The sequence below is a fragment of the Triticum urartu genome, chromosome 2A, assembly GCF_056163025.1.
Source record: "Triticum urartu cultivar PI428250 chromosome 2A, HENAU_Tu73, whole genome shotgun sequence".
Classification (NCBI taxonomy): domain Eukaryota; kingdom Viridiplantae; phylum Streptophyta; class Magnoliopsida; order Poales; family Poaceae; genus Triticum; species Triticum urartu.
In genome coordinates this window covers 231,294,660-231,311,005 of record NC_141874.1, presented here as the reverse complement: position 1 = coordinate 231,311,005, position 16,346 = coordinate 231,294,660, and positions in this window count along the sequence as shown.

The following is a 16,346-nucleotide window of genomic DNA, read 5'->3' as shown; positions in this document are numbered from 1 at the left end:
CGCAGACTTTAGAGGACGGCCGGCAGATCGTTGATCCAGCAGCCGACCGAACGCTCCAAAAGCTCGACCAGTCAGGGCTTGATTCTGGTCAAGATGAGGCCGTTTGCTCACTCGACTTGGCCCTTTTACTATGGGTGGGAAACAGACTCTAAGTCCAGTCGGATGCCTTGTGTCGCACAGAAACGAGCCAAGGCGCCCTTGGCAAAATTTGTGCCATTGTCGGTGATGATGCTGTGAGGTATGCCGTACCGATTGGTGATGTCTGTGATGAAAGTCACAACAGTCGGACCATTCAACTTCTTGATTGGCTTTGCCTCCATCCACTTGGTGAATTTATCCACGGCAACAAGCAGATGAGTCATGTCGTCGCGTGCTGTCCTGATTGGTCCCAACATGTCCCGTCCCAGAAGGAAAAGGGCCAAGCAAGGGGAATAGTCTTGTGTGCAGAAGCTGGCAAATGTTGCTTGGAACTGAACTTCTGGCATCCCTTATATTTCTTGACCAAGTCTTTGGCATTTTCTAAACCAGTTGGCCAGAAGAAACCATGGCGAAAGGCTTTGGCCACAAGTGACCTTGAAGTCGCGTGGTGGCCGCACTCACCTTGGTGAATATCTATGAGGATTTCTTGGCCCTCTTCCGGCTCTACGCAGCGCTGGTATACACCAGTGACGCTGCGCCATAGTGACGCTGTGCCTTACTAGTTCCCTATTGATGATGGTGTATGCTGCTGCCCGACGTTGCACCTGACGGGCTGAGATCTCATTGATTGGCAGCTCCTTGTTCACCAGAAAGTTGAGGATGGGCTGAGCCCATGATGGTGCTGAGACTTCCTCCACTGTGAATACTGCCACTTGCACTGGGGCGGCTGGGTTGGGAGGTGGCAGGCTGGAGTCGGCCACCGCCTCCTGTGTTGTTGAAGTCCCCGAGCCGACTGCTGAAGTCCCCAGGCCAACTGCCGAAGTCCCCGGGCCGAGATCTGAAGTCCCCGGGCCGGGTGCGACTATTGCAGTCCCCGGGACGCCTGCCGAAGTCCCCTGGCCGACTGCTGAAATTTTGGAGCCGGATCCGACTGTTTCAAGAGCAGCCGGCATGAAGATAGAATCTGATTCTGGCTAGGGCTTGATGGATGGCTTGAGTAGTCGCTGGAGGGACATGCCGGCTGGTATGGCTTGCTGGGTGGAGCCGATCCGTGCCAGAGCATCTGCTTGCTCGTTATCGCTTCATGGCAGATGGAGGAATTCGCACCCTTCAAAATATCCGCTGAGTTCCTGGACGAGGAAGCGTAGCTTGGCATGTTTGCATCCTTGGCGTCCAAGTCGCCAGACGACTGCTGGACCACCAAGTCATAGTCACCGTAACACAGAATCCATGGAATGTCGAGTTCTTTAACAAGCTGGAGTCTGTATATTAGTGCCTCATACTCGGCCGCATTGTTGGAGGCGGCAAAATGGATTTGCAATGTGTATCTGAGCTTGTCGCCTTTGGGAGAAGTGAGGATGATGTCGGCTCCCAAACCGGTGCGCATCTCCTAACCGTCAAAGTGCATCCGCCAATGGGTGGAATCCAGTGCTGGCGGCAGGTACTGGGTCTCAGCCCAGTCGACAAGGAAGTTGGCCAGTGCTTGGTACCTGATGGTGGTGCGAGGCTGGTAGAAGATGGTGTGGGGGCCAACTCTATGGCCCATTTTGCCACTCGGCCTGAAGCATCTCGGCTGCCTATGATCTCGGCAAGCGGAGCAGTGCAGACAACTGTGATATGGTGCTCTTGAAAATATGGCTTTAACTTTTTGGCGGTAAAGTGTACGCCATAGCACATCTTCTAGTAGTGGGGATAGTTCTGCTTGGAAGCCAACAGTACTTCACTCAAATAATATACCGGTCTCTGGACCGGCAGAACCTTGTCGTCTTCCTTGCGTTCGACTACTATGACCGTGCTGACCACCCGGCAAGTGGCGGCGATGTAGAGGAGCATGGGCTCCTTAGCAGTCGGTGCGGCCAGGATAGGCGGCGTGGTCAGCATCTTCTTGAGCTGGAAAAAGGCCACATCTGCCTTGTCATTCCACTCGAAAAGAGTGGTTTTCTTTAGGAGCTGGTACAGGGGAAGGGCCTTCTCGCCTAGCCGACTGCTGAAACGGCTTATGGATGCCAGGCAGCCGGCGAATTTTTGGACGTCCCGCAGTCGGGTGGGTACTTCCATCCTCTCGATGGCTTTGATCTTAGCAGAGTTGCACTCAATGCCGCGTTCTGAGACCAAGAAGCCAAGGAGCTCGTACTCCGAACACGCATTTTTCTGGGTTGAGCTTCATTTGAAACCGGCGTAGATTTTCGAAGGTCTCCTTGAGATCTTCCAATAGGGTACCGCGCTTCTCCGTCTTCACCACAATATCATCCACGTAGACGTGGGTGTTCCTGCCGGGTTGCTCGAGGAGGCATTTCTGCATGCAACGCTGAAAGGTGGCGCCGGAATTCCTCAAGCCGAACGTCATCGTCTGGTAACAAAAAACTCCGAATGGTGTGATGAAGGTGGTCTTCAGGCGGTCTGCCAAGTTTAGCTTGATTTGATGATAACCTAAGTAGGCATCCAAGAAGCTCAACAGCTCACGTCCGGCTGTGGAGTCTATCACTTGATCAATCTGTGGTAAGGCAAACGGATCCTTGGGACAGGCTTTATTGAGAATGGTGTAATCAATACACATACACCACTTGTTGTTGTTCTTCAGCACAAGGACTGGGTTGGCAAGCCATTCTGGAAATAAAACTTCCATGATGAAGTCGGCTGCCAACATGCGGGCGATCTCTTCTCCAACAATTCTCCTCTTCTCCTCTAACAGTCAGCAAAGGGGCTGTTTGACTGGTTTGGCATCTTCTCTTACATGTAGCTTATGCTCGGCGAAATCCGTCGGAACACCAGGCATGTCTTTACAGGACCATGCAAAGATTTCCCGATTCTCATAGAGGAAATCGATGAGCTCACTTTCCTATTTGCTGTGAAGGTTTGCACCTATGACGATGTACCACTCCGGGTGCTCAGGGTCCAATGGGATCTTCTTTGTTTCTTTGGCCGACTTGAAGGAGCCCTGGGTCTCTGACTCTTGGGCTTCTGGGGACATGTCCGGGTTCTTGCCGGCCATGGCCACCACCCGGTCCAGGAGCTTCTTCTCTGCCGCAATCACGAGGGAGTCGGCCAGCCGGCTGCTGGCCACAGTGCAGGCGGTCGACTTTTCATAGTCCCCATAGATTTGTGATAATGCCCTTAGTTCCTGGTATCTTCATCTTGACGTAGGCATAATGCGGCACTGCCATGAATTTGACTAGAGCCGGTCGGCCTAGGAGCACACGGTATGGGCTCTCTAGGTCAACCACCTCGAACCAAATGGCTTCGCGGCAGAAATGATCCTTGTCTCCGAAAAGGACATCTATCTTGATCTTGTCGATTCGTGAGCAGGACAAGCCGGGCACAATGCCATGAAACACAGTCCGACTGGGCAGCGGCTGCTTCTCTTTGATCTTCAGCTTCTCCATGGTATCCTGGTAAAGGATGTTGATGTCGCTGCCGCCATCTATCAGGATTCAGGAGAAACGAGCAGCTCGCCTCTTTGTTGCAAGGGCGGCGTCCAAAACCAGGGCATGGGAACCCGGAGAGGGCATCACTTCTGGGTGGTCGGCCCGGCTCCAGCTGATGGACTTTCCAGACCAATGCATGAACTCTGGAGAAGTGGAAGAAACCGCATTTACTTCGCGGTGTTGCTGGTGCCGACTGTGCTTATCGCTGGTCATACTGGTGAACACAACATAAGCGCCATGCTCTTCAGGGTAATCATCTTGGACTTGGCCGACTACTGGACAGGCGGCCGGCTGCTGAGGAGGCGGAGCCGGCAGGCCAGTCGGCGGAGGAGGCGGTCCTTCTCCCTTGGCGATGTGGACAAGCCAGTGACACTTCCGGGTCGTGTGGTTGGATGACTTCGTGCCACTGTGGAACTTGCAGGGGGCATCGAGAGTTTGCTCGAAGGAGAATGCGGGCAACCAATTCGACTTGCCACCCTTCTGACGCTTGGGAGGTGGCTGCCCTTCGGGTTGTTGGTCTTCGACAGTTGCCACCTGCCGGCTGGTGGAAGCCGGCTGGGGGCTTTGCGCTTGTTGTTGTTCGGCTGCTGGCGCCGGCTGTTTTCTCAAGCCGGTTGAGGGAGTCTTGGATTAGGGGGTCTCTGGACAGCCGGACTATATCCTTTGGCCGGACTATTGGACTATGAAGATACAAGATTGAAGACTTCGTATCGTGTCCGGATGGGACTCTCCTTGACATGGAAGGCAAGCTTGGCAATACGGATATGTAGATCTCCTCCCTTGTAACCAACTCTGTGTAACCCTAGCCTCCTCCAGTGTCTATATAAACCGGAGGGTTTAGTCCGTAGGACAATATACAATCATACCATAGGCTAGCTTCTAGGGTTTAGGCTCAACGATCTTGTGGTAGATCAACTCTTGTAACACTCATATCATCAAGAACAATCAAGCAGGACTTAGGGTATTACCTCCATCAAGAGGACCCGAACCTGGGTAAACACCGTGTCCCCTGCCTCCTGTTACCATCCGCCTTAGACGCACAGTTCGGGACCCCCTACCTGAGATCTGCCGGTTTTGACACTAACATTGGTGCATTCATTGAGAGTTCCACTGTGCCATCACCATAAGGCTTGATGGCTCCTTCGATCATCGGTAACGATGTGGTCTAGGGTGAGGTTTTCCTCCCTGGACAGATCTTCGAATTCGGCGGCTTCGCACTGCGGGCCAATTCTCTTGGCCATCTGGAGCAGATAGAGATTTACGCCCCTGGCCATCAGGTCTGGTTCGAAAACTTAAACTACACTGCCAACATCCGCGGAGACTTGATCTTCGACGGATTCGAGCCTAGGTCTTGTGCGCCGCACAATCACGATGAGCATGATGTAACTCTGCCGTCGGACAGTGTTCGGGAGATCGCATCTGCAACTACTGCGGCCTTCAATCCGGACCAAATTGTGCCATCCGAGGACGGAGGGATAGACCCCGCCATGGAGGCCGCACTCTCAGCGGCGATGGAGCCGGATACTGACTTCACCCTTTACGAGAGCCGTGTCGCCGAATGACGTGATTCATCTCCGGCCACGGACTCCGAGCCGCCTGCATCTATGCCTATCGAATCCGATTGGGCACCGATCATGGAGTTCACCTCCGCGGATATCTTTCAGCACTCGCCTTTCGGCGATGTGCTAAATTCATTAAGGTCTCTCTCCTTGTCAGGAGAACCTTGGCCGAACTATGTCCGGCTATAATGGGATGCGGACGACGAAGAAATTCGCTGCCCACCTACCACCCACTTAGTAGCCACTGTCGACGATTTAACCGACATGCTCGACTTCGAACCCGAAGACATCGATGGTATGGACGACGATGCAGGAGACGAACAGGAACCACCACCCATAGGGCGCTGGACCGCCACCTCATCATATGATATATACATGGTGGACACCCCCAAAGAAGGCAATAGCGACAAGACAGTGGAGGATGACCCCTCCAAGAAGCAACCCAAGCGCCGACGTTAGCGGCGCCGCTCTAAGTCCCGCCACAGCAAAAGTAGTGATACCGGCACAAGAGACAATTACACTCCGGATAGTGCCGAAGATAACCACAGTCCCCTCCAGCACAATGTAGAGCGGGAAGGCGAACAAGCTAGCCCTCCGGAGCAGGCAGCAGATGGAAACTCAGAGGAGGACAATTACATGCCTCTCTCCGAAGACGAGGTGAGCCTCGGCGACGAAGAGTTTAACGTACCTGAGGATCCCGTCGAGCAGGAGCGCTTCAAGCGCCGGCTTATAGCCACAGCAAATAGCCTGAAGAAAAAGCAACAACAGCTTCAAGCTGATCAAGACATACTAGCAGACAGATGGACCAAAGTCCTTGTGGCCGAGGAATACAAACTCGAGCGCCCCTCCAAGATTTGGCCAAAGCGCAGGTTGCTACCTCACCTCGAGGAGGAAGCATTGAAACCCACATCACCAGTGTACGATGCCACTGACCCGCCACCTCGTGGCCGAGCTAGAGAGGCGTTTCAGCATGAAGCTCAGCCTGCACCCCGCCGCCACTCAAACAAAAATACCAAGGCCCAGGGCGACACACGGGACCTGCGAGACGTATTGGACAGCAGGGCAAAACATGCAAGGTCTATATACGGGTCACGGGGGCACGCGCCAACGTGGGACGATGACCGTCGCGCCGGATACACTAAGGGTAAATCCGGCCAGCCTGAATACAGCAGAGAAGACTCATATGAACCGTGTCGTGATATAGCCCGGCACAGAGGCACCGCACACCCCCTATGCTTCACTGATGAAGTTATGGATCACGAATTCCCGGAGGGTTTCAAACCCGTAAATATCGAATCATATGATGGTACAATAGGTCCCTCTGTATGGATTGAGGATTTCCTCCTTCACATCCACATAGCTCGCGGCGATGATCTACATGCCATCAAGTACCGCCCACTAAAACTCAAAGGACCAGCTCGGCATTGGCTGAATAGCTTGCCAGCAGACTCCGTCGGCAGTTGGGAGGATTTGGAAGACGCATTCCTTGATAACTTCCAGGGCACTTATGTGCGACCACCGGATGCTGACGACTTGAGCCATATAACTCAGCAGCAAGGGGAATCGGCCAGGAAATTCTGGACACGGTTCCTAACTAAGAAAAACCAAATTGTCGACTGTCCGGATGTAGAGGCCTTAGTGGCACTCAAGCATAACATCCGTGACAAGTGGCTCGCCCGGCACCTTGGCCAGGAGAAGCCGAAGTCTATGGCAGCCCTCACGACACTCATGACCCGCTTTTGCGCGGGCGAGGATAGATGGCTGGCTCGTAGCAACAACACATCAAGGAATCCGGGCACTTGGGATACCAAAGATGCCAACGACAGACCACGTCGTAACAGACAAAAGCGCTGCAACAACGGCGATAACACCGATGATACGGCAGTCAATGCCAGATTCAGAGGCTCTAGATCCGGTCAGCGGAAAAAGCCATTCAAAGGAAGTATTCCGGGCCCGTCCGTATTGGATCACATACTTGATCGCTCGTGTAAAATTTATGGTACCCCCGATAAGCTAGCCAATCATACCAACAGAGAATGTTGTGTGTTGAAGAAGGCCGACAAGTAAAATGCCGAGAACAAGGACAAGGGGCTGCATAGTGATGATGAGGATGAGCCCCAGCCGCCGAATACGGGAGGACAGAAGAGGTTGCCCCCACAAGTGAATACGGTGAACATGATATACGCAACACACATTTCCAAGAGGGAACGGAAGCGTGCGCTAAGGGACGTCTATGCGATGGAGCCCGTCGCCATAAAGTTCAACCCATGGTCCACCTGCCCGATCACCTTTGATCGGAGGGACCACCCCACTAGTACCCGTCATGGCGGATCCACCGCACTAATCCTAGACCCCATCATCGACGGATTTCACCTCACTCGAGTCCTTATGGATGGCGGCAGCAGCCTGAACCTGTTCTATTAGGATACAGTGCACAAAATGGGTATAGATCGCTCGAGGATCAAACCCTCCAAAACCACCTTTAAGGGCGTCATCCCAGGTGTAGAGGCCCATTGCACGGGCTCAATCACATTGGAAGTGGTGTTCGGACCTCTGGACAACTTCCGAAGCGAGGAGTTAACCTTCGATATCGTCCTGTTCCGCAGTGGCTATCACGCACTGCTCGGGCGAAACGCATTTGCAAAATTCAATGCGGTACCGCACTATGCATACCTCAAGCTCAAGATGCCAGGACCTAGGGGGGTCATACCAGTCAACGGAAACACAGAACTCTCGCTCCGCACGGAAGAGCACACTGCAGCCCTCGCAACTGAAGCACAAAGCAGCCTTTTAAGGCAAACCACTAATTCGGCGATACAGCCCCCGAACACCTTCAAGCGAGTCCGGAGTAAACTGCAACAGGTCACTTGGCACGTTCAGAGCTCGCCTAGCAATTCGGCCCCCGTCCCATTCCCAGTCAAGCAACGAAATTTGTGCCACGCGTACATAATTACGCACTGAAAATACCATGGACATAGGCAGGGGCACGATCAGGGCACGTCCCGCAATGTGGCTTAACCGCCCTAGGGGCTGTATACCTTTATCATTTTTCTCTTTCAGGACCTAACTCTCTGGAAGACCTTTCCGGCAGTACGATTGCCGGACACATTACGGGAAGGAACAACCAAGGAGGCAAGAAGCTAAGATGTACACGGGAACCCTCAGGTGGTCTCTAATAATAATCGATATACCCGCTTTCTACTATCCATACGCAGCTTACCCTTGGATAGGACATGTCAAATAGTCCTATTTTCTGCTTATTGCACTACTTATATCAGTATGCTTCGACTTATTATTTAAATAACAATGCATAGCATTAGTATATTATTGCATTATTCATCCTTTTTTCTTATATGTTCATCTACGACAACTTGCACCCGTACATTCTGGTACGGCCAGTACGCCAGGGGCTTTCGTTTACCCCATAATACGGCGTGAGAAGTCCGAACACTTTCGACTGTGCGGCACCCCGAACTTATAGCATTATATGCATCAGCTCCGAATCATGTCTTGGGTCAATAGTTGGGTTTTCCCGGCTCCCATGCTTTGGTACCTTACGTTCTGCTATATCGGCTAAGGTAGCACTGGGAGAACTACTGCGATTGTGTCCCGGTTCTTCCGGACGAGCACCTCAGTAGAGAAAGCCGAAAACTGACTGTCATGATAAGGCGAGAGCTGGTCGCTGTTCGAGAGGTATCAAGTCCTTAAAGTCTTTTTCCGCTTCGGGCGAGGAGTCGGCCTTGCCCGACTTAGGCATATATAGCGCCCCAAATTCGGCCTTCCGAATACTAGGGGCTTCGCCAAAATTTAAAATGGTAGACTTCTATGGCTAAGTGAGTGTGATAAAGCCTTGTAGTCCGATTGCTTGGTTCGTTGTGCTGAACACCTCCCCGGAAGGACCCAAAATTGGGATAAAGAGTGCGCAGGTTTATCCCGAACACCCCAGTACTAGCTACATAGGGGCAGAAGCCGACGAGTGGCCAACTCTTAGATTTTATAAACGGCCGCACAGAAGGTAGTATTTTAAATTCACAAAAGCGTCGCGCAAATGAACTCGTTTCATATTACAGGATCACATGAGCATGTTCATTCAAAAATTACATCTCTGGCACATTCATCCGCCGCAAGGCGGGAACCCTTCAGGACACTCTCATAATATATTTCAGGGCAGCGATGCTCCTTGCCCTCCGGCGGTCCTTCCTTCACCAGCTTCATGGTGTCCAGCTTTGCCCAGTGCACCTTCGCCCGGGCAAAAGCCCTGCGCGCACCCTCAAGGCAGACGGACCGCTTTATGACTTCAAGGCGTGGGCAGGCATCCACAAGACGCCTCACCAGACCGAAGTAGCTACCGGGTAGGGGCTCGCCAGGCCACATCCGGACTATAAGACCCTTCATGGCCTGTTCGGCCGCCTTGTGAAGCTCGACCAATTGCTTCAGCTGGTCGCTCAAGGGCATTGGGTGTTCGGTCCCAGTATACTGAGACCAGAACAATTTTTTGGTCGAGCTCCCCTCCTCAGCTCGGTAAAACTCCGCGGCATCCAGTACACTATGGGGAAGATCTGCGAACGCTCCTAGAGAGCTCTGAACTCAGGTAAGTAAAAGGAAAGTTTCCTTCATATGCTTGCTTTGCATAATGAATGCCTTACCTGCTCCTATCTTCTTCACCGCATCAATCTCCTGGAGGGCCTTGTGGGCTTCAGCCTTGGCGCTCCGGGCGCTTTTGAGCGCCTTCACAAGCTTGGACTCTCGTGTCTTAGAGTCAAGCTCCAAGGACTCGTGTTTTTTTGGCGAGAGCCTCGAGCTCTTGCTGCACCTCGCCCACCCGGTCTTCTTGCTTTTCCCGCTCAATGCGCTCCTTGGACGCTTTGTCTTCGGCCTCGGACATCGCCTTCTTCAGGGTCGCCACCTCGGTCGTGGCCCTTTGCAAATTCATGATGATCCTATTACTTTACAACCAAACTTCTTTTTAACATATAAACAAGGTATTGCTTACCTTTACTCTCCTCGAGCTACCTCTTGGTAAGGCTGAGCTCGTCCTCGGACCACTCCATGTCCCGCTTCAGTGCGGAGACCTCTGCAGTACGTGCGGTAGCGGCCAGCAGTGAAGCCTGCACAAGCACATAGACATATTCTGATTAGACTCCTGAGTCATCATTTGATCCTCTTCGGCCTTTCTTCGCGAATGCCGAACAGAGCATCAGGGGCTACTGTCTATGCAATAATATTTTCTTATATTTTGATTGCTTACCTCAAAGATTGTTAGGAGGCTGGTGCAAGCTTCGGTTAGTCTGTTTTTGGCGGACTGAACCTTCTCGATCACCGCACTCATGATAGTGCGGTGCTCTTCATCAATGGAAGAGCCGCGAAGCGCTTTCAGCAAGTTGTCCGGTGCCCTAGATGGGCAGAGGCCACCAGTATGGGCGGCTTGCCTCCCTTAACGAGGGATCGAGTGCCGGAGTCTGGAATTATCGAAGGTTCCGGCGTAGTGTTCGGCTGGGGGCCGAACTCGGAGCCCGTGGGAGTTTTGCTCCCTTTGCGCCCAGGGTCCGGGAGGTCGCCTTGAGGTGCCCCCAGGACCACCTCCCCTCGGCTTGGTGCCTTTTGAGAAAACACCTCGACGTTGTCCGTAGGGCGAGCGGTGGAGGCTGTCGGAAGAGAACCGCTATTCATATCCAACGAGTCCAATGAACCGCTCGACGAAGATACATCGAGATGAGTTCGGGACAGAATGCATAATCATGTTCGGCATGAGGAGAAGGAGGGCAATAGAACATACCATGAAATTACTTTGGTGTCCGAATACATACGACTTCGCCAGGGGCTTGACCCTGGGTAGCCACTCGTCGCCGCTGTAGGCGGCCATCGTGGAGTAGTCCGGAGGGAGGGTCCTTCCCTTCTTGGACCCTTCAGCCTCCCCGGTTGGGTCGGCCTTCCTTTTCTTTTCTCACCCGGCTGGGGGGAGAACTTTCCTCCTCCTCCTCCTCGTTTTCGTGGGAGGAGTGCGCGTCAGAGTCATCGGACGATGAGTCCGACACAACCTTGCGCCGGGGACCCTTTCGGGTCCCAGTGGCCTTCTTCTTGGTCTTCTTCACCGGCACCTCGTGAGGTGCCGGAGCCAGCATCTCCGTTAGGAGAGCATCTGCGGGATCTTCAGGCAGGGGGGCTGGGCAATCGAGCTGCTCTGTTGTCTTTATCCAGTCCTGTTAATGTCATGGGAGCTTAGATCCCGCACAACATTTAACTGGGGAAAATAAATACCCTGTGAGATACAAAAACTTACCGGATTGGCATGGCACTTTGCGCTGAGTCCACGGTCCTCGGTGAGGGAAGGAGGAACCTCGGCGGCTTGAATAGCACCCTCCAGACGTCCTTGTGCGTCATGTCGTAGAGCTCTCGCAGCGTCTGGTGCTTGGCCGGGTCGAACTCCCACAAATTTAATGCACGTCGTTGACACGGGAGAATCCGGCGGAAGAGCATGACCTGGACCACGTTCACGAGCTTGATTTTCTTGCTCATCTGTTCCTGATGTAGGTCTGGAGTCCGGTCAGCTCTACCGAGGAACCCCAGGACAGGCCCTTCTCTTTTCAGGAAGTGGGCCGCATGGGGATTCCGGATTGGAATTTGGGGGCCGCCACCTAGTTGGTGTCACACGACTCGGTGATGTAGAACCACCCCGATTGCCAACCCTTTATGGTCTCCACATAGGAGACTTCGAGCTAGGTGACGTTAGGCATTTTTCCCACCATGGTGCCTCCGCACTCTGCTTGCTGGCCGACCACCACCTTCGGTTTAACATTGAAGGTCTTTAGCCACAGGCCGAAGTGGGTCCTAATGCAGAGGAAGGCCTCGCACACGACAATAAACGCTGAGATGTTGAGGATGAAATTGGGGGCCAGATCATGAAAATCCAGCCCGTAGTAGAACATGAGCCCGCGGACAAACGGGTGGAGGGGAAATCCTAGTCTGCGGATGAAGTGGGTAAGAAAAACTACCCTCTCATGGGGTTCGGGCGTAGGGATGATCTGCCATGCATCTGGTAGCCGGTGCGCGATATCCACGGCCAGATATCCGGCCTCCCTTAACTTTGTGATGTTCTCCTCAGTGACGGAGGAGACCATCCACTTGCCTCCCACTCCGGACATGCTTGGAGTGGTTTGAGAAGAAAGACGCGAACTTGGGCGCTGGAGCTCGAGTGTGTGAGAATGGGTAAGGAAGGAGGAAGAAGGCGTGGGTAAAAAGGGTGAATCGTTGTCCCTTTGTAGGGGCGGAAGAGGCGATGCGCCTCACCACTTGCCTGGTAAAATCGCTTATTCCCCAAGCACCCTAATTGATGGCGCGGTTGGGTCACCCACGTCTGTATTGATGAGAATCCCGTAATAAGGGGGACAAGATCTCTGCTTTGGCAATACATGTCAAGAAAACCGCCTCGCAATATGTGCGGTGCTGGTTGAGAAAAATGGTTCGAATAATGACCGGGCCATGACATGATGTCGTGCGGTCAAAACGCGTCAGCGGATTAGATTTGTGGAAATATTATTCTCTCTATGATGGTTTGTGGAACTTGTTTTGCAGAGCCAGACACTATCCTTGGGTTCAAAATCTTCTATGGAGTATTCAGAGAAGGAACCCGCCTTGCAATTCCGAAGACAAAACTGTGTGCCGGACTCAACTTCATTGAAGCCTGGTTCAGGGGCTACTGAGGGAGTCCTAGATTAGGGGGTCTCCAGATAGCCGGACTATTGGACTATGAAGATACAAGATTGAAGACTTCGTCTTGTGTCCGGATGGGACTCTCCTTGGCGTGGAAGGCAAGCTTGGCAATACAGATATGTAGATCTCCTCCCTTGTAAACGACTCTGTGTAACCCTAGCCCCCTCCGGTGTCTATATAAACCGGATGGTTTAGTCTATAGGACAATATACAATCATACCATAGGCTAGCTTCTAGGGTTTATCCTTTACTATCTCGTGGTAGATCAACTCTTGTAACACTCATATCATCAAGAACAATCAAGCAGGACATAGGGTATTACCTCCATCAAGAGGGCCTGAACCTGGGTAAACACCGTGTCCCCTGCCTCCTGTTACCATCCGCCTTAGACGCACAGTTCAGGACCCCCTACCCGAGATCCGCCGGTTTTGACACCGACACCGGTGATCGAGGAGCCAGGGGAGCACCTTCCTAGAAGTGTCCACCCGGAGCTCCGACTTCATGGAGGAGTCGGCCGTAGCGTATTTTATCTGCTATGATCAGCAGCTCATCGAGGGTCGCCGGCTCATCGCAGAGAAGCCGGTGCTTGAGTAAGGTGCCCTCTCGGCAACTGGTAGTGAAGTACTCGATATCGTGGACCTCATCCACTCCTTCACAGGAGTTGCGCAGTTCCGCCCACCGCGTCAGGTAATCGCTGGTGGACTCATTAGGGCCTTGGACGCACAATGAGAGTTGGCGATGCTTGGGAGGCCGCTCGTAGGTGCTGGTGAAGTTCTGGATAAACACCTCGGTGAAGTCTACCGAACTGTTGACGTTGTAGGGCTTGAGGCTGTTCAGCCATGTCCGGGCAGTACCCTAGAGCATGAGCGAGACATACTTCACGGCAACACGCTTATTGCCGTTTGCTATGTTGACTGCCGTGGAATAATCCACCAGCCAACCCTCCAGATTCATGGAGCCGTTGTACATGGGTGTGTCCCTCGGGAGTGAGAACCCCTTGGGAAAAGGCTCATCACAGATGCAGGGTCCAAAACAAGGCGGACCCATCGCATCTTCTTCTTCTAGCGCCAGGGATCAAGCTAGCCGGTCGATCCAGTGGCAGGCATCATCCTCGCGGACTCCTTCTCGGCGGCCTAGCTGGTCGCCAAGAGTCGGATGATCGACAGGCGGCGGGGAGGTGCACCTCTCCCTTCGAGCAGGCAGTGGCAATGGATCATCGTCCCGTCGTTCGACTGCTCGAGGGCGGCCGTCTTGGTCGTGCTCGATGGTGATGCAAGTCTGGCTACGACTGGTAGCCGGCTCTTTGTCTCATCTGTCGCGGGCGCCTCCAGTCGGCGTCTGGGAGGTCGCGCCATGCTCTTGGCGAGGGGGCGGGTTCTCCACTCGTCGGTGAAGCTCTTCAGCACCACAGGCAACTTCTTGCTGGGCTACAGCCGCATCAGTAAGCTGTTGAACATGCTCCATCATGTAGTGACGCTCGTCGCCCTCCAAGTGGTCCAGCTCATCTACTGCCGCCTGGGCAGCGCGTATGTTCTCAATGGGCGTGGCGTAGACCGGGTGGTCTACTCCAAACATGCTGGCGACGGCTCCGCCTCGCTGCCTGACCATGCCAGCTCGGCTGGGCCCAGCAGCAGTCGGCGCGCCGCTGATAGCGCGATCGACTTCGCACTAGAAGGCTTCGGAGAGGCATCGCATGGTAGCCAACTTCTTGGCGTTCTCCACAAGTGAGACGCGGCAGGCTTCTAGCTTCTCGGCGTCCACATCCGCAGCAATGGGCATGGACACATCCTGCATTGCTGCCTGCAATGGGTCCTGGCCGGCTACTGCGGAGCCCCCATTGTGGCTGATGACAAGCACCTCCGTGACGGTACTACCGCTGCTCTCCACGTGTGGGAGCGGATCTTCGATGACCACCGCATTGGTGGGGAAAGCATTGAGGGAGGCCATGTCGGAGTCGACAAGCATCGGGTCAGTGGAGCCGATTGACTACAAGTCGAAAGCCGGCTCATTGATGATGTGGAGTTGGTCGAGGATGTTGACGCGGCGGTTCCCGAGGCCATCGGTGCCTGCGTCAGACGTAGGCTCGTCGGAGAGGCGGACCTCTCCCATAAGGTCGGTGAGGCAGCTCGCTGTGCATGCGACCTCCGCGCCGTGCAGCGCGTCGGTGCAAACACCGTCCCGCATGGCAGGCTCGCTACGCTCGATGGGGAGGAAGAGGGTTCCCGTCCAGAACATATCTCCGGATGACGGTGCACCTAGCCCCACGGTGGGCGCCAAATCTCAGGGGTGTCGTCCGAGATATGCCAAAGGATGGCTTATCACGGAGGGGTCTAATAAGACGTCGCCAGTGCCAGGAAACGGGATAAGGCGAAGACATGCACACCGACGGATCTTACCCAGGTTCGGGGCTCTCCTAGGAGATAACACCCCTAGTCCTACTCTACGGGGTCTCTGCATAATCACTAACTCAACAAGAGTGGCTACAAGAGTGCTCCTTGATCTGTTTCTCTAGAGGAGGAAGAAGAACAAGGCTAGCCCTAACTCCCTCTTTATGTTTATGTGTTTCTCTAAGAGTTTGGACCCTTTGCATGGGTGCCCTGGGGGGTTTATATAGGCCTACCCCCTAGGGATACAATGGTAATCTGGTCGGGCGTAGGCCCAGGCCGTCAGTGTCTCTTGTGGCCGGCTTCTGCGCTACAAGTTGGGGCCCACCAACAATTGGGCCCTGCCGGCTATCTTGTACTCGGCCAACAGGCCATTCCCGCCGCTTGCGGGCCCTGCCGGCAGCTCATCACTATTGTCGTGCTTCTAATGATGCTTTCTTTGTCAGGGAAGGCGTGGCTACAGTCCCGTCGCCTGGCGGTCGTTTATTGTAGCCATTCCCTATTTCTCCCGGCTGACGATAAACAAACTCTTAAGAGGGGGAGGGCCACCTGCTGAAAACCGGATTCCCCCTAAGTCGGCTGGCTGATCTTGCCGCCTTCTAGCTTTCCACAGGCTAGTGGGACTGCGACCTGCAGGCCGTACCGACAGCCCGTCGTGGGAGCTGGGCCCCTTGTGTCTTGGGTGATGTCGTGTGAGGAAAGGGCTACAGTGTCGCGCCGTGCGGGAGATCACCAGCCGATATGGTGCACTGTAGCCACAACCCGCCCTGGATTCGAGGGTGGCAGGCTTCTCTGTAGCCACGCCTCGTCTCTTCGCATTCATGGTGGCTCAGACTTTGAGGGTGTTTTGGGGCCGCCTGCTAGAAGCCGGCCCCTCTCGTAGCTGACCGCTTGGACCGGCCGGTCACAAGAAGGCGGTGATCAATCTTCGAGGCTTGAGGGGTGCAGTCGGCCCCGACGTCTTGAAATGCCACGGGGGGCAAATGAGGCTACCCATGGCCAATAACTCTGACATTATCCATGAAAGTTATTTGAGTCTTTTGATCTCTTATATGCATGATTACTTATAGCCTCGTATTTCTTCTTCGAATATTTGGATTAGTTAGGCCAACTAGATCGATTTTTCTTGC